The sequence below is a fragment of the Myotis brandtii genome, unplaced genomic scaffold (assembly GCF_000412655.1).
Source record: "Myotis brandtii unplaced genomic scaffold, ASM41265v1 scaffold70, whole genome shotgun sequence".
Taxonomy (NCBI): Eukaryota; Metazoa; Chordata; class Mammalia; order Chiroptera; family Vespertilionidae; genus Myotis; species Myotis brandtii.
In genome coordinates, this window is record NW_005370741.1 from 384,399 (window position 1) to 403,461 (window position 19,063).

At 44.7% G+C, this 19,063-nt stretch overlaps 1 protein-coding gene across 1 annotated transcript in view; it reads left to right on the top strand.

Annotated features, from left to right (window-relative positions):
- The window catches only part of SLC7A8 (solute carrier family 7 (amino acid transporter light chain, L system), member 8), a 59,710-nt gene that overhangs the window by 18,172 nt on the left and 22,475 nt on the right, over window positions 1-19,063 (top strand). The window lies entirely within an intron of this gene.

Sequence of the window (19,063 nt, forward strand, 5' to 3'; positions counted from 1 at the left end):
CTAACATTGTCCACCTCTACCTCAACCTGCCAGCTCATATCTTTTTTTTTTTTTAATTGATTTCAGAGAGGAAGGGAGAGGGAGAGGGAGAGAGAGATAGAAATATTAATGATGAGAGAAAATCACTGATGGGCTGCCTCCTGCACACTCCCACACTGGGGATCGAGCCCACAACCTGAGCATGTGCCCTGACAGGGAATGAACTGTGACCTCCTGGTTCATAGGTCGATGCTCAACTACTGAGCCATGCCAGCCGGGACCCACTCACATCTTAAAACTCTTTGGAAGGAGAGTTTAGATGTGTGAGTTGGGGCAAAATAAATGAATTATCGGTGGTCCCTTGATAAATTTTATATCTAACTGGGAAGAAAAGCTAATAGACAGATTCTGTGGTTAGGATTCAAGTACAGTAAAAGTTCAAAGAAGGGGAAAGATTTCTGTGAGCTGGAATAGGTTAGAGGGCTTTATAGAGAAGTTCTGCAACTTATATTTCTAGGAAGTTTCAACATTTAATCTCTGATATCAGAAATCTCTGAGCCAGGCTGCTGGAGACTGCATCTCTCTACCACTTTTCTATGGCTATGCGTGCTTGGCAAAGTAACCTGCCTCACCCTACACAGGAGTGTGTGGTTGCAAGGATTGCATGAGATACTTGGGCACCTTGTAGCCCAACCATTAGTCAATGAAGGTGGTCAATGAGGGTAGTTACTTGGTGGTTGCTTGCTAGCTAGATCTAGAGATAGAGAAGGTGGGGGAGGGGGAAGAGGATGTGGGAATGCAGGAAGAGTTGCTATTTCTGCCACCAGACAGGCTAATGGGGCTTAGAAAGGGGACCACATGAGTGCTGGCCACTGCTATTTCAGTGTCTCGTGCACACAGACACAGCTTCCTTTTTCCTGCTGATGCTACTAGTGTCTGAGACAAGAACTACCCTTACATTCCAACTAGAAATCAAGAATCTTGAGGCTGTTCAGTCTGTCCCTTAGGAGAGAAACCAGGCCACAGGGGGTAGTTCTCTGGGCAGCTGGATGCTACAGGTCCCTTTGCATTCCCCAAACCCACCGAGGGTAGGTGACATCTTAGGCAAAGACCTTCTGGAATAGTATAGCTTAGCAGATCCCCTCAGGCCACATAGGTACAAACCTTCCCAAGATATAAAAATTGCTCCTGCCTGTAGCCCCATTCCAGAAAGACAGGTTGTACACAGTCCCTTTGGCAGCCCACACTTTCCCTGGACACTGCCAGCACCAAGCTAGGAGGACTTTAGAAACTCTAATGACAAAAATTATAAGATCCTCCCTTTTCCCAATTCCTGACATCAAAGGTTCAAGAAAGCTTATCTGGCCGGTCCTCTGCCTTCTAAGTAGAACTGCAAAGACATTCTGACCAACTTAACAGTGGTCAGTCTTGCCCTCCGAGATAGGAATTTTCCAGTGTCCTCCAGATATGTGTTCAAATAATTTTCCACCTGCATAAACAGAAAAATGTCCTTAAACCCAAACTTATTCCTCCTTATTTCCTTGGGGGAAATGCAAAACAGCTCCTCACTTCACCTTGTGTGTCCCCCCCTTCCACCCAGATGTGAAGGCCATGTGGAGTCCCCAACTCCTCTCTCCACAGGGGTACACATGTGGACATAGCCGCACACCCATACTTCCTCATCAGACACTCCCAGATGCTTTGAGTCTGTGTGCAAAGATTTTGTTTTCTGGTTCATCAAGTGCTTTTTTTTTTTTTTTTTTGGTAGCCCACTTTTACAGGCCCCTCAAATCCTCCCTTAAAGTATCCAGTAAGATAAATCAGAACCAGGCTGTTAGAAAGGCTTGGTGGATGCTACCTTTTATTAAATGCTGCTATCTTTTATTCCAGCACCCCTCCCACCATCCTCCATCCTCACCCCATCCTCTCAGCAAGTGCCAGGCATGTCAGCCGTGTAGAATAGGCCCAGTGTTCCTTGGCAGTAGAGTCGAAATTGGCCCAGTCCAGCTGTATTCTTAAGAGAAGCAGTAGAGAGTTTGGGGATGGTCTGTATGTACTGACATAAGAAGCGCTGCTTTCTGCTGTGTCATTTTGGCGTGCTGGTGTGTAATGGAGGGCATCAGGTTGAGGGAGCTGGAGGACAGGGCAGGAGCCCAGCAGGGAGAACCGGTGTGGCAAAGCCCCTGGCTGGGGTTTGCTGTGGGAGGGAGGAGATGAGGTCAAATCTGGTTCCATGGAGCGTTTTTAAAATAGATCAGATGAAAAATGGTGGTAGACGAACCAGATGGGGGTGGAGAGACAGAAAGAACCTGCTGTAACTGGCTTGCCTGTTCCAAGTCTGGAGGGGGTGGGGAGGAGAGGAGAGGGAGAGAGAGAAGGAACTGCGGGTTTGTATCATGCTTATGCAACTGCAGCTGCCACTTTGAGTTATTTTATGATTTAGGTCAAAGCTGATTATTCACTGCTGAGTCAGCAGAATGTTCCTAGCCACCAGCCAGTAAAAAAAAAAAAAAGTATTTTACATTTTAATTAAATGAAAAGCCTTTCTCCTTTCTCCAGAGCAAGCATATTAGTGGGAGGAGTTAGGAAGGAGGGGAACAGGAGGTATTAAAACTTGGTTTTGGTACCTTCTTTTGTAATCTGAGGTTTTTTTTCCTTTTTCTTTCTTTCTGTTTTACTTTTTAGTATTTCCTAAGTAAATAACTGTATTCTCTAGGTAAAAGATGTTCCTCTTATCTTCACCCCTCTCCCCTGTCCAGCAGTCCTGGTAACAATGGATAGTTATCCTTACAGTTCTAAATAAAATGCATCTATCAATGTACCTATCTGGGTATATAGACATCCATATTGATTGGTTATTTCTGCAGCTTGATCTTCCATCAATAGCTCTTTTGGTTATTACCTGAGTTTCTGGTTATAAACAAAGTTGTCCCAGTGCCACAGAGGAGCACCGTTGTTCTGGGGTCCCCTATTTGAGCTTCTCGCTTCCTAACACTGGGTTTTCCTTTGGGATCTGTTTGTCTCCCCCCCACCCCCACCCCCCTCCTAGGGACCAGACCACCTTATACTCAGGCAGCTTCCTGGCCTCCTTTCTCTCTTTTGGAGCTGGAGTCATGTCCAGTATCTGAAGTAGATTTGTTTTCTTCTTGTTCAAGTTCCCCTCTTCTCCCTTCATGCCATGTACTAACAAAGCTCCTTTTCCTTTCTCACCCTGAGGAGAACAGAGTACCCTTCATGGGTTTCACAAGTAAAAATGCTGCTTATCTTGTTTTCTATCTCTTTACTGAGATTCCTGATAGATTAGTTTTCCAGGAGCAGATTTTTTCTTCTTACGGACTTCACTGTACATATTACTTTCAGCCCTGAGTTGCTCTGCAATTCCTCTATAGAAAGGGTAGGCAACTCTCCAAGAAAGTTTCCAGGTGCTTGATGCAAGATATTGTTATAGATAAACTGTGTGTGTTGGTTTGCATGTCTCTTACAAATTCACCCCTTGACATCAGAGGATTCAACAGTCTTTCTTCGCGTCTAAATCCCTTAATCTCCTTTCATTTTCCTTTGAGGCTTCATATTCACGAGCCTCAAACTTCTCATCCCTGAGCACTACTCATACTGCCTCAGATGCCTGGGCAGCACTGCCTTCTTGCCCTTCTCTCATCCCCAGAAAGTTCTTTGGGTGTCTCATCAGCCTTGTATACGTATATGAATCCAGACAAATACAGAGTGAACTAGATTCAATTCCCATATAGCTTAGCCCCATTTTTTTCTGTACATCTTCTAACTAGCCAACATTTAAAATATAAATGTTGGTTTTTCAAATCTCTTGGTTTTTACACAATGATCAATTTGACTAAAATCCTATTTTTATTATTATAATGTATTAAGATGAAAATTACTTTGTAAATGGACTTTCTAGAAGAAAAAAGAAAAGAAACTGCAAATCCATCATTTAATTATCATATTGAATTCCTACACTGAGTGGAGCTGTGGCATTATTTATATAGTCTTAGGAGAAATTAAAGGCTAGTGAAGAGATTGGTGTACAAACAAATAATTACAATACACTGTGATGACAAAAGCTGCTTCGAAGTTGGGAAAGAGCTCTAGCCGGTTTTGCTCAGTGGATGGAGCATCAGCCCACAGACTGAAGGGTCCCAGGTTTGATTCTGGTCAAGAGCCCATACCTGGGTTGCAGGCTCAATCCCCGGCCTTGGTTGGGGCGTGTGTGGGAGGCAACCAATCGATATGTCTCTCTCACATTGATGTTTCTCTCTGCCTTTTCCCTTCCCTTCCACTCGTTCTAAAACATCAATGGAAAAATATCCTTGGGTGAGGATTAACAACAAAAAACGTTGGGAGTGAATCCTTAGGGAAGGCTCCCAAGTTGAGCTAAATCTTGAAAGGCAAGTAGGTCGGCTGCAGATGGGCATAAAATAGAACAGGCAGGTAGAGGGAAGGACACAGGCAAGACTTGGGGTCAAGCCCTAGCCAGTTTGGCTCAGTGGATAGAGTGTTGGCCTGCGGACCAAAAGGAGCCAGGTTCAATTCGGACCAGGTTCGATTCCGGTCAAGGGCATGTACTTTGGTTGCAGGCTCCTCCCTGGCCCGGGCCCTGGTCGGGGCTCATGCAGGAGGCAACCAATCGATGTGTTTCTCTCACATCAATATTTCTCTCTGTCTTTTCCTCTCTCTTCCACTCTCTCTAAAAATCAATGGAAAGACCTAACTGGTTTGGCTCAGTGGATAGAGCGTTGGTCTGTGGACTGAATGGTCCCAGGTTCGATTCCAGTCAAGGGCCTGTACCTTGGTTGCGGGCACATCCTCAGTAGGGGGTGTGCAGGAGGCAGCTGATTGATGTTTCTCTCTCATCGATGTTTTTAACTCTCTGTCCCTTCCTCTCTGTAAAAAAAATCAATAACATATATTAAAAAAATAAAATAAAATAAAAATCAACGGAAAAATATCCTCAGGTGAGGATTAAAAAAACAAAACAAAAACTCTTGTATTTCCTAAGTAAGAAGAGCGTAAAGGTGTCTTAGGAAAAAAAAAAAAAAAAAGACACGGGGTCAAGAAAGAAATGGCCTGTTGGAGAGAAGCAAGTACTTTTGAATCGGTGGAGCCAAGGAGAGTGGCAGGAAATGAGGCTGAACAGGTGAGCAGGAACCAAACCTTGAAGGATCCTGTACATCATGTAGAAAAGAACAGACTTCATTCAAGGGATGGGGAGCCACTGAAGGATCTTGATCAGTAACATGCTTAGGTTCACATCTGAGTGAAGAAAAGACCATGACCCTTGAAGCAGGGAGATGAGTTAGCAGACTAAGCATTTGTTTAGGTTAAAGAGGCAGTGGCCTAAAATAAAAACAAAGTTACAAGGGGGAAAAATGAAAAAGATTCAGGGGTAGAATCAGCTGGCCATGTTGATTGATTGATACTAAGAGGAGGGAAACTATTTTATCTACAAATCAAAATGAAATACGTTTCAACTGTCTCCTGCATTTGTGATGAGCAGTTACGCATTCTCTGTGTTTCTGCCTCCCATGTCCTCTCCAAAGCCCAGAGGAGCACTGAATAAGTCTTTGGTTGGAGTCTTCCTCAGGGTGGTTAAGGAAGGATGCTGCTCAAAAGCCTGCTCTAGAGTAATATAACTTAACAGGGGCTGGGACTCTCGGGAAGCGTTACATAAATGAAAAGCACAATACTTTGTTCATTCAACAAATATTTATCAAAGGCCCAGGATGTGCTAGATACTCTTCTGGGCACAGGGGATACAGCGATGAACCAGAAAAATCTTCATTCTCATTTGCTGCAGCAGCAGCAGAAAATTAAACCTTTTCTCTTAAGTGTTTATTGAGTCCACTTGTGTGTCTTCTATAGGTACTGCGGGGTACAAAATCGTTCATCAATTATCAAATATTCAAATGTCTCTTCTGCTCCAGGCACTGTGTTAGGCAGGAGAACACTTAGGCACGCTCAGTCCAATGGATGATTATGACAAGTACATAGGGAATTTCAGTTCCAAGTAGTAAGTTCCTCCAAGAGGACAACATTCAGGGAGCTGGATGTATCAGAAATGGGGGTTCTCTGGGGGAGCTCCAGGTAGTTCTGGATAGCCACAGCATAGACGAGGAGGTAAGAACTGTAGATAGAAGTGAAGAGCCGGACATGAAGGACCTCATGGGCGATGCTAGCGAGATTTACTCTAAGAGCAATGGGAAGGGATTCAAGGGCTTCAAACAGAGAATTAACATTATCATATTTATATTTTAAAAGAATCAAAGCTGAAAGAGTAAAGGATGGATTGGAGAGGGGAAAGAGATCAAAGGCAAGGAACCTGGCCGGTGTGGCTCAGTGTATGCTAACGAGATTTACTCTAAGAGCAATGGGAAGGGATTCAGGGCTTCAAACAGAGAATTAACATTATTATATTTATATTTTAAAAGAATCAAAGCTGAAAGGGTAAAGGATGGATTGGAGAGGGGAATAAGATCAAAGGCAAGGAACCTGGCCGGTGTGGCTCAGTGGTTGAGCATTGACCCATGAACCAGAAAGTCACTGTTCAATTCCCAGTCAGGGCACATGCCGGGGTTTTGGGCTCAATCCTCAGTAGGAGGAGTGCAGGAGGCAGATGATCAATGATCCTCTCTCATCATTGGTGTTTCTCTCTCTCCTTTTTCCTTCCTCTCTCTGAAATCAATTTAAAAATTTTTTAAAACATATTTTTTATTGATTTCAGAGAGGAAGGGAGAGGGAGAGAGAGATGAAACATCAATGATGAGAGAGAATCATTGATCATCTGCCTCCTGCACTCCTCCTACTGAGGATTGAGCCCAAAACCCCGGCATGTGCCCTGACTAGGAATTGAACAGTGACCTTCTGGTTCATGGGTCAATGCTCAACCACTGAGCCACACCACCCGGGCAATAAAACACTTTTTTTTTTTAAAGATCAAAGGCAAGGAGACCAGTTACAATGTGGTTACAGGAATCCATGTTAGAGATGACAATGATGTGAATTAGGGATGGAGCAGTGGAAGTGGAGAGTAGATGTACAGTTGACCTTTGAACAACACAGGTTTGTACTACACAGGTATACTTATACATTGATTTTTTTTTCCAATAAATATAGAGTTGGCCCTCCATATCTCCTGGTTTCACATTCATGTATTCAATTAACCTTGGATCAAAAACAGTATCTTCATTTTGTGGTTATGAATCTGTGGATGCAGAGAGCTGACTGTGTGCATTGTTCTACACTATTTTTCATAAGGGACTTGATTATTGAAGATTTTGGTATGGGAGGTGGGGTCCTGAAACCAACCCCCCTTGGATACCCAAGGAGGATTGTAGTTAAGTTTCTGGGGAGACAAAAGTAGTATGCACATTTTCAACTGCACAGGGATGGGGGATGGGGTTGGCACCCCTAACCCCCATGTTGTTCAAGAATCAACTGTATTTAGCATTTACAAAATAGTATTAGCAGGATTTGGTGGTTAATGGTGAGAGAGTCAAGGATGGCACATTCCTATTGGAATACAGGTGAAATAGATCAAGAAAAACACTGGCTCATTTTTGTTGTTGTTAATCCTCAACCAAAGATATTTTTTCCATTGATTTTTTGAGAGAGCGGAAGGGAGGGAGAGAGAGGAAAGAAGGGAAGGAGAGAGAGAGAAAGAGAGAGAGAGAGAGAGAGAGAGAGAGAGAGAAACATTGATATGAAAGAGACACATGGATTGGTTGCCGCCCGCACGCGCCTGAACTGGGGCTGGGATTGAGCCTGCAACCCAGGTATGTGCCCGTGACTGAGAATTGAATCTGCAGCCCTTCAGTGCTTGGGTTGGTATTCTAACCACTGAGCACAATGGCCAGGGCAGGATCATATTTTAATGTCTTCTCATTGGTGTGGTTCAGACTGGGTTGAGTTGGCTCCTCAGTCTTTGTCACCCTTTCTATTCACTCTCTAATACTTAAGATTCATTGCTAACCCTTGAGGAAGACATCCCCTATGCTTTTGGACTCCATGCCTCTAATGGCAGAGTAAATACCCATTCAGTGCTATTTCATCTCCTCCCTGACCTATTCGGCCTCTGGAGTATTCCTTGTGCCTATAGCCCTGGGAATGAAGATATCTCAGTTGCCCTCATTTTACATTTCTGTCAGAGTAATTCAATAGTTGAACAACTATTGGTATAGTGCTTTTAAGTTTCTATATTGTAGTTAACAATTACAAAGAGTTCTCCTTCCCTAGAAATCCATTGGTGTTGGACACTTCTGCCCATTAGTCAAAATCCAATCTATTCTCAGATCAGGATTTAGCCACTGGCTACCTGAGAAGTCGGAGTCTTCTTTTTAGTTTCAATATGCTTCAATTCTGGTCCAGATCATCTCCTCTTTCCTGGCTTCCCATAGTGTCTCTCCTGGTCTCCAGTTCTTGCTCTCAAACTGGAATTCTTCTGTTCAAAGGGTGTACATAGCCCAAGTCCTGGAAATTGAGGAACGAGGAGCTTATTCCTGACAATGGGTCCACACCCTGCTTGGAAAAATAGTAGAATGAGACTGAGGTTCCCTGAAATAGTTTTCCTGGCGTTCAGCTTTCACCAGTATGGAAACAACTTGCTGCCTTTTTAAAACCAGCCTAACCGCTTAAATTCTCCACTGGCCTTCTGTTGCTGACTCTCAAGGATCACTCCTCTCCTCCCCCTCCCCCCAGAGGAGCCAGCACCTATGGTGTAGGAACTCACCCATTAATTGTGTCTGATAAACTTTTAAGGACTAACTCGACACACCACATTTATATCCTATGCCCAAGAACATAAAATCAGACCACTCACAGAGTGAAGCCTAGTGGTACTGGGAGCTTTGGGAACAGAAGAGAGGGCAAGATTTGTTTGTTTTGAGAGTTTAGCAAGCTTGAGCACAAGCTGTCCTTGGAATTGGGTTATAACTGGTGTTGACATAAGAACCTGTAGAGAACTTTTATTAAAATTTATTTGAGTTAAACAGAAGATGCACCTGGAAGCGAGATCTCAGAAGACTGAGATAAATGCTTCTGAGAATAACAGTTTGCTATTTCTTTTATGCATTTCAGATTAAGGAGGGAATGTAAGGAAGATTACATGAAGGCAGGAGAAAGCAAGGCCCGGATTGGATTACAGGATAGTTAAGATTATGTTCTCATGCTTTAGAAGCAGGGGTCTGAAAGGGTGGTCAGGTATTAGAAGGAAGAGTCTTAAAGGGGACATTTCAAAAGTGTGTTAACCTAGATGCACAGAAACAATGCACAGGGCTTGCTTAAGGCAAAGATAAGCCTTTTACTAAAGAAGTTACATGCCTGGGGCATGACTACTTACCATGACCTGCCCAGTTAGGAATTTATGATCAGACCACCCTGTGAGGTTACTTTCCCCAGAATCCCTTTTTTCATCCACACTATCCAGTCTTGGGAATTTTGCAGCCTGCGTTCAGGTTTATAGACCAGGTTTATAGACCATTTGACATAAGATCATCCACACTGTCCAGTCTTGGGAATTTTGCAGTCTATAAACCTGAAGGTTTATAGACCAGGTTTATAGACCATTTGACATAAGGGACTTGAGCATCTGCAGATTTTGGTGGATACTATCTGAGGATGAGAGAGTCGGACTAGTCCTCCCAAGCTCTGTGCAGACGCCCTCAGAACTCTTCCCATCCCCCTTGCTCCGAGTCTGGGAGGCATCAGCCCTGAGAATTGGGGCGTGAGATAACAGGAGTTATCTTCAGGCCTGGGCTGGAACAGTAATGAACAGGATTAAAATGGGACTCCCGGAGGTGGCATGGTGCACTATGTCTGTTTCCCTGCTTTTCGAGTGTCCCGTTTTTCTCTCCTCCTCTCAGCTCAGGAGCCTTGCTAAGCTCATGCTGGAGAGAGAACTATTCAGCTCTTGGAAAATGCTGAGCAGGGTGTTTGGGCTTCTTGGCTGAACTCAGTACTGGATGGTGATTCAGCAAAAGCTCCAGGTCCAGCAACTGGCACTTGCCATTGGAGGGATTAGGATAAAAAGGAAGGGGAAGGGAGAGCCATCAAAGGAAGGGGTAGAAGTAGGAGCTTAGCTGAAAGTTCCAGGAAAAGCTGTGATTCAGGGCCCCCAAAAGCTCACAGCGTCTCTGCACCACTCCTCCTCTGCTTGTTTGTCATTGGAGGAGAGAGGCCCTTCCAGAAGGCTCAGCACAACTCCTCTTCTCAGAGGGGCTTCTGAGACTTCTCAATGGGTGTCAGTGTTTCAAGAAGAAAGGGGCTGGATGAGCAGGGCAAAATGTTACTGTGGTGTGGGTGATGGGCTAGATCTATTTCAAAGCCTATTTATGGACCTAACAGGAGCTGGGAGCAAAGCTTAGTTTATAAGTACGGGCTACTTTGATATTTTGGGTTGCTGTTGCTTTGTTCTGATAGATTTGTCTTTCACCAATCAAATTATTTACGCGTACAATAATACTAACGTTTGTTTTTAGAGACTTGAGACTTTATAAGGCGGCTCCTCACCGCATATGAAACCGTCTTGGCCCCAGGCGAGCAGGGAAGGATTAGGACGCTGGCTCTGTATTCACAGTCCTACCCCAATTGTCCTCCAGCCTTTTTGAGGAACGAGCTCGGGCTGGCCTGCATGGGCGGAACCGGACCTTATCTGAGCCTTGGGTTGTGTGCCTTAGAACTCAAACAGGGCTCCGTGTTTTCTTTGCCTATCAGTGCCCTTTGGCAGCCGGCACTAGTTACCTCCTAGATCTGGAAACGGTTAGGCAAACCAGCCCAGAGCAGCCTTTCCACAATTAGAAACACGTGCCCAGTTCCTTCCAAGAGCAAAGGGAGACGGCCAAGGAGCCCGTCCAGCCTATCACAGAGCGGAGCGTCGCCACACCCCTTCCCCTCCCGTCCTCTCCGCTGGCTGGGTGCTCTCCGCGTTCGGCTTGGGCACAGGAGGGCTGCTCTGAGGGGCGTCAGCTCGCCCCTTTTGCTCCAGGTCCAGAGGGAGGGAGACAGGGGAAGCTGGCCAGAGCGTGGCAGAAGGCAGAGAAGGGCACACCACAGCCAAAGGTGAGACAGACCTGCACTCTGCCAGGCACATAACCAGGAGAAACTTACGCTGCTTGGGAGAGCTGAGGAGCTCCTTCCCAGAAAGGTGCTTATTTTGAAGTTATGGAAAGGAACAGGCTGTTCTGATTTCTACAAAGTGGTGTCACTAGCTTCCCTGTTCAGTAACTGCCTGCTTAGTACATTCCATCTTTCTTTTTTCTGTCCTGGCCCCTTCTCTCTCTCTTCTGCACCTCAAGATCGATCTCTCTCTCTCTCTCTCTCTCCCTCCGCCTTATGTCCCTCTCCCGCTCTCTCTTTCCCCCTCCCACCTTCGTCCCTTCTATTGTTTCTCATGCTCACTCTTCTCTCTTCTTCACCATCAGTCTTCACCCTTCCTACTGCCTGTTTTTTTTCTGAAAAGACAAGGAGAGGCCTGGTTTTGGAAATTCTAAAGGAAAACAAAGCTTTCCAAGTTCCCTCCAGCCCAGTCCTGAGAAAGGGGCAAGCCAGCAAGACGAAGAAATCCAAATGGAGTTCCCTGAGTTCCAGGGAACGTGTGACGATGACATTGACAAGGGCCCAGGGGAGAGGACACAGGCAGAGAAACAAGTCTGCCTGTGAACAGTTATGTTCTAAATCCCTGAGGATAATGGACGTGACTCTCTCGGTTTCTGAGGAGCAGTCATCTTAATCTTCACCTTTCTGCCACATCTTATGTCCAGCTGCCCAGAAAGCAACCTGGTCAGTGTCTTCAGGTAACAGACTCAGAGCCCAAGTGGCACTGTCAGCAATGCCCATGGGTACCACTGACAAGAGCAGGGTGTGGAAGAGCTGGGATGCTCGTGTGGTGTGAAAATTTGCCAACTAGATCAGCACATGGCTGATCTCGCTTTCACTGCCCACTTATAGAGATCAACACCACTTCCCTCCACTTGGTGTCTTGCAAGGCAAGACAGGGACTCCTTTGGGGTCCTGGTATATGCTGCCTGGTTGCTCTTTAAAAGCTTTTCTCTTTACGGGTATGTAGTCATCCTGCTTCCCGGTCTATCTGTATGGTGTTTGGCCCTGTATTAGTTTCCTGTTGCTGCTGGAACAACTTACCACAAACTTAGTGGCTTAAAACTACACAGATTTATTTTTAAAAAAAATATATTTTATTGATATTTTTACAGAGAGGAAGGGAGAGGGATAGAGAGTTAGAAACATCGATGAGAAAGAAACATCGATCAGCTGCCTCCTGCACACCCCCTATTGGGGATGTGCCCGCAACCAAGGTACATGCCCCTGACCTGAATTGAACCCGGGACCCCACAGTCCGCAGGCCAACACTCTATCCACTGAGCCAAACCAGTCAGGGCCCACAGATTTATTCTTATAGTTTTGGAGGCCAGAAGTCCTAAATTCAAGATCAGGAAAGCTGTGTTCCTTCTGGAGGCTCTGCAGAGAATTGTTTCCTTGACTTTCCCAGCTTCTAGCGGCCCTACATTCTTTGGCTCATGGCCCCTTCTTCCATCTTCAAAGTCAGCAGGATGGCATCTTCAAAGCTTTCTTTCTCCTTCTCTGATCTCTATTTTGGTCATCATATCTCCTTTTCTAACTCTGACCCTCCTGCCTCCTTCTTAAAGGATTCATAATTACATTGGGTGGGGGAAATAATTACATTGGACCCAGTCAGATAATCCAAAATAGTTTCCCCATCTGAAGATCCTTAACTTAGTCACATTTGCAGAATTTCTTACATTATGTAAGGTAACATATTCACAAGATTAAGATGTTGACATTTCTGGGATTCGATTCTTCTGCCTGTCCCCATGAGTTCTGATGCTATTGTCAGAGGGAAGAAGTAAATTAGAGGCTTCTGTGACTCCCCAGGGAACAGAGTCTGAGGCTCAGAGCTGAGATGGGGCCGGAGACGCCTTCTCTGCAGGAAACTTGGAGCCCACCTCTCCTACTTGGCAGTTGAGAGGCCCTGGGCTCTGGGCAGGGCATGAGATTACTGGGGTTACTCTTGCCTGACTCATTTTTTTTATCCCTCCTGTCACCTTGACATTAGGCTTTTCAAACTGGACTAATTAAAACCAACCCCTGACTTAAGCATCTTCTTGATAGTCTTTTCACCTTTATTTTTTTAAGCCAGGAAACAAAGAAGAAAAAGCCCAAGAAATACAGACAAGCCTGGGCCTCCATGGGGACCTTTAGAGAAGCAGCACCTGCCCTAACAGGCAGATTACAATGAAGAAGAACCAGAGTTTTATGCCTTTTTATTATCTTGTCCAGCTGGGCCAAAATTATAAAATTCTCCCTGTTGCTCAGGTCTCCCCCTCATATAGGAAGCATCTCTGATTCCCCTGGGCTGAGTTAGGGACTCCTCATGGACACCCGCTGGCTTCCATGAAGAGCTCTACCATTTCCACATTGTTTTGTGATCCTCTTTTAGCTCACCCATCTCCCCTCTTATGATGTCAACTTCCTAAGGTCAGGGACTTGAATCTTATTTATAACTCCCCCACTTACTAGAGTGCCTAGCATGTGTAGGCCCTTTATAGATGACAGTTGCATGCATGGATGGATGCGTGGCTGGCTGACCGGCTGGATAGATGGAACGATGTATGGATGGATGGATGGATGGATGGCTGGATGGATGGATGGATGGATGGATAGGTGGATAGATGGATGGATGAAAACCCTCACATTGCAAGCTGCAGTGGCCACTGGTCCCCATCCTACATGTGGCTTCCCTGAGGTCACTGTATATCTCCAGCATACAGAATTCAGGATCTGGCTGAGAAGAGAGAGAAAACATAGCCGTCAGCAACAGAAAAGGATGCTGGATAGCAGACCGGCCGAGTCAGGAAGCCTGAGCAGGGCAGAGATTTGGCAAGCACCTGGCAAGTGTTGCCTTCACTCACTGACCTTTCCTCTCTGGATGGAGGCTCAGGTTTCAGCTGCTGTGAGGGAAGCTGTCCTTTGGTACCAGGAGACTGGAAGTACCCTCTTTTCCTTTGGTCACATGCTGTGGTGGCCTAACTTCGGGTGAAAGGTCATCCAAGGCCTGCAGCCATTGTTCCAAGGAGATTAGTGTCACAGGCAGCCTGACTCCCCACCTCATTCTCAGGAATTCTCTTTTTATTTCTGAAAGATCCCTGTAAAGGGGAAAAGTTAAATATTAGCCAAGGACTGCCCAAGGCCTGCAACCATTGTTCCAAGGAGATTAGTGTCATAGGCAGCCTGTCTCCCCACCTCATTTTCAGGAATTCTCTTTTTATTTCTGAAAGATCCTGTAAAGGGGAAAAGTTAAATATTAGCCAAGGACTGGGTTCTTGTGAAGTTGTGGCGATAAGCAGGACAGAAGACACATACCTCAAGTTTGTTTGACAAGTGTCCCTTTTTTGAAACATCTCCGATCCTCCCAGGCTACTGTGGGGCTGACCTTTTGAAGGAGTCTTCCTGGCTGCCTTAACAAGGAGATGATTTTGTGTTTTCTATCCCAGCACATGGAAAAACGGCCACATTCCCCTCCTGCTTAGTTGTCCTGCTCTGTCCTTATTTCCCTCCATGAACTTTCTTGGCACATCCTTGCCTCCTGCTCCTCCCATTGGTGGAGAATAATTTTCTTCTCTGCCTCTTGTTCTATAACCCTTACCTATCCCTGAGCCACAAGCATAGGTTTTATGTTCTAAACTTCCTTTCTTTCATAAATCAATCTCCTTTATTTTTTAGTCATTATTACTTATATCTGCTGAACTCCTGGGACCCAGGGGCCCAGCCTCAACCCTAGCATGCCTCAGAGCCCTAGGAAGAAACCCAGTTGCTTAGAGCGATTTGGGTTGGATTGTCATGAGGCATGTGATCCTGAAATCCTTATTGAATTGAGTAAGATAAACCAAATGTGTATTTATCAGGACATCCCAGTCCATCTGGAACATTCGAGTATTTACTAAATGCTCTCCCTGTTCAGGCGCTTTAAAATCCTTCCTCCCGCAACATGTGTTGGTTCTCCTGGTATGACATTATCTTGGATAACAGCCCCACGACGAGTTCAGAGCTTCTACTCTTGAAGTCAAGTTTCCTCTTGCTCTTTGGCTCTGTGAAACCAACTGAGGATTGTGTCTCCTTTTGATGAGTTTCTTGGAGAGCAGGGGGATTAGTGTGCATTGTGAAATGTGTAGACTGTTGAGACTGGAGGGCTAATGAACTAAGACATTTTCTTTATTCAAGTATCAAATATTTGCTGAGCACCTAGCAGCTGCAGGCATCAGTAATATGCTCTGGGATTAAAAACATGAAAAAGTCACAGTCCCTGCCCTCCTAGTCTACAAGGAGACAGAGAAACAGAAACATCATTATAATATAAAGAAATAAGTGCCAAAATTAGGTATAAACAGTGGTCTGGGAAGACAGTGGAGGGACAAACTTTTTTCCTTGTCTATAAAATGCAGCTGATAAATCTTACCTAACAGGCACATTGTCAGGAATAAGTAAAGTAACAACGACTCGTGGAACAGGTGACATTTGAGCTGGATCTTGAAAGATGAGGAGTTTGCCAGGTAGAGATGGCACAGGGAAGAAGGTTATAGAAGAATAATGTCAGGTCCTTACTCTGCCAAAATGTTCTCAGAATCAAGGTTGGAAAATATTTGGAAAGTAAATGCACACTTTCAGGATAAGCTATTGATAGAACTTGATCAGCTGTATACTAGTATGTGAAATCAGGCCTGGTTAGTGGCTTGAGGGAAGAGAAAGAGTCTTGTGCTTTTACACATATGACTTGTACCCTTGGAGAACTAGGGGGCATCCTGGTCACTGTTTCAGAGGGAGAGGAAGAGGATTTTAACTTTCCCCCCTTTATTCTCAAGCACTTCATAACCACCAGGAGGTTGACTGAGACTCCTGTTCCTGTAACACAGAGCTCCCGTGGCTTACTTAGGGACTGTGATGGTAAAGCAGTGGGCCCCTCCATCGTAGCACTCAGCCTGAGCTCTCCTGCAGCCCTGGAGGTTACACATTCTTGGGATCTCTGTGAGAGCCTATGACTCCTAGGAAAAGAGGCAGATTAAAAGTCTGCCAATCCCCTCCAAGAAAATATAGGGATAGTGGGAAGAAACACAGGAAAACATGTTCAACATCATTAGTCACTAGGGAAAGGCAAATCAAAACTATAACAAATAAGTGCCCATCAGCAGATGAGTGGATTAAAAAAACTCTGGTACATCTACACCAGTGGTTCCCAAACTTATTTGGCCTACTGCCCCCTTTCCAGAAAAAAATATTACTCAGCGCCCCCTGGAAATTAATTTTTTTAAAATTTTAATAGCAATTAAACAGAAAGATATATGTATTAATGTTTCTACCTTTTTCGTAAAATATAGTAAAGAAAGGTGTAAATTAGAAACATTGAAGTTTGAAATTATGAAACTATTTATTGAACTCAGAATAGAAAGGTAATACAAAAAAAGTTAAAACAAATGCACCTGTGGCCATCACCGCCCCCCTGGATCGCTGCAGCGCCCACCAGGGGGCGGTAGCGCCCACTTTGGGAATCACTGGTCTAGGTCATGCACTCATTCCTGAGTTGGAAGAGACTTCTAATCAAGGGTGAGAAAGAAATGGTTACCCAGAAGGAAATCCAGGTATGCTATCATGATGTGAATGGATGCTTTAAAACAGAGGCTGCTGATTCCCTACAATAGTCTCCATTCCTTCCAGAGTAAGGAACCCCTGATTTTTAAGGGGTGGAATAATAGCTGTATTTCCTAGTCTCCCATAGCTAAGCTGATCAAAGAGATGTGGACAGAAGTGTGTGCAACTTCTGGTCTGTGCCTTTCAAGTGAAGGAGATATTCCATTTTCCTTTTACTCCTTTTCTGACAGCTGGAATGTAGTTGTGGTTGTGAGTCAACTTAGGCCATGAGGAAGAGATTACATCCTGGGGGTGGCAGAACAACAGAAGGAAGGTGTAATTCCTGAATGATCTCATAGAGCCTTTATGATACTACATGAAAGATAATAAAACTATATTTTTAAGCCATTTTAATGTGGTTCTCTGTTTTAAGCAGCTGGACCTATATTTCAACTAATTCATATATCCAGTAAAAAAAGATAAGCTAAGAATAGTAGCAAGCGATAAATAAAGGTATGCATAAAAATTAAGGATACAGAGAAGAATCACCTCAAGCCAGGCTGTGAGCTTTCTAAAGAGGTGGAAGTTTCTGCTCAGTAATAGACTATAGACTGTCCACAGGTGGTGGAGTTCGAGTCAGGCAATGTGCCTCCACAGTTCATTCTTCCAGCAGTGACACTAGAAAGCACTGGTGATGGCAGCATGGCAGTGACAATTGGCCCATGCATCAAACACATCCAAGGAACATTGGGACCTTGGTGTACTTTCTTAAATTAGTCATGGTATGGGTTAATGGTTCTTGAAAAGAGTCATAGAAATTTTAAATTTTAGGGGTAGAAGAAATCTTAATGATTAGCAAAACCTTCTGCTCCAATGCACCTACAAAAATAAAAGTTCCAGAGATGCTAAGTTTTGCACATAGCCAGTGGAACCCAGGGGTCCCAGCCCAGTGAGGGCTCGGGGTTTGTACTTCATTTGTAAAGAATCGCTTTTTTTTTTTCCTCCAGCAAAATTATAACCTCAAGTTGCTATTTGCAATGTTCCCTTTTATTTTTCCACAAACGTACCTTGCATTGGCATAGCATTCTAGCTTTCAGAATATTTGCACTTATTTTCTCATTCGATCCTGACAATAATCTTGTGCAATGTGGTGAGTGGAGGGTTAAGTAACATTCCCATTTACCGATAAGGAAATTGAAGTCTCCAAGTGACTTTCCCACGATGACGAACAGCTAGTAATTGATTGAGGGAATTGAGTATGAAGCTCTTTACCAATCATCCACTTATTTCCCTAATTGTCATTTTTTCCCCAGCTTTCTATTTATTGAGGAAAAATACAGCGTTGGCAAAAGTAGGTGTACAGTCATGAGTATGAAAAGCACTGAGTTAATTCTTGTATTATTACTTATTAATTATTGTACTGTTTTCCACATGAACAACTGTTAACCTACTTTTGCCAACCCCGGTAATGTGTGGCTCATGAGGAAATTGGCATAACCTTCTGATGACAAATTATTCAGGATCTTTTTATTTTATTTTATGTTTTTATGGACTTTTTTAAGAGAGAGAAACATCCCTCGGCTGCCTCCTGCATGCCTCCCACGCAGGCTCGAGCCCTGCAACCACGAAACAGCCAGCAACCCATTCAGGGTCTTTTTGTTACCTTGAACTGCAATATCCAGTAGGCAGCCTCTAACCACCTATGGCTATTTATATTTAAACTAGAGGCCCGACGCACTGATTCGTGCACCGGTGGGATCCCTCCAAGGAATCCCAGGTTGTGACAGGGCGCAGGCCAGGCCAAGGGACTCCACCAATGCACAATCGGGGCCAGGGAGGGACCATCTAGCCCAGTCCCGATTGGCTGGACCCCAGCAGCAAGCTAACCTACCGGTCAGAGTGTCTACCCCCTGGTGGTCGGTGCGTGTTATAGTTACCCGTCAAATGGTCACCTAGGCTTTTATATATATAGATTAATTAAAATTCAATAAGATCACATACTCAGTCCCTCGATCACACTAGTCACATTTCAAGTGATCAGTGGTCACACACGGCCAGTGGCTATTCGGTTGGACTGCGCTGATAGGAGCGTTTCCTTTGCATCAGACAGTTTGCTCGGACACCCTGGGACAGTTGGTAGACAAACCGCGGCTTGCGAGCCACATGCGGCTCTTTGGCCCCTTGAGTGTGGCTCTTCCACAAAATACCACGTGCAGGCGCGCACGTACAGGGAACGTTGTGGAGTGAAAGAAGATGTAGTGTCAAGGATTGAGAAAGGTATGTTGAGATGGTTTGGACTTATAGAGAGGATGAACGAAAGGAGATAGACGAAACAAGTATACAAGACGAGTGTGGATGGGAGAGTTGCAGCGAACGTCCCTCAATCAGATTGAGGACGTTTTTAGCAAAGGCCAGTTTA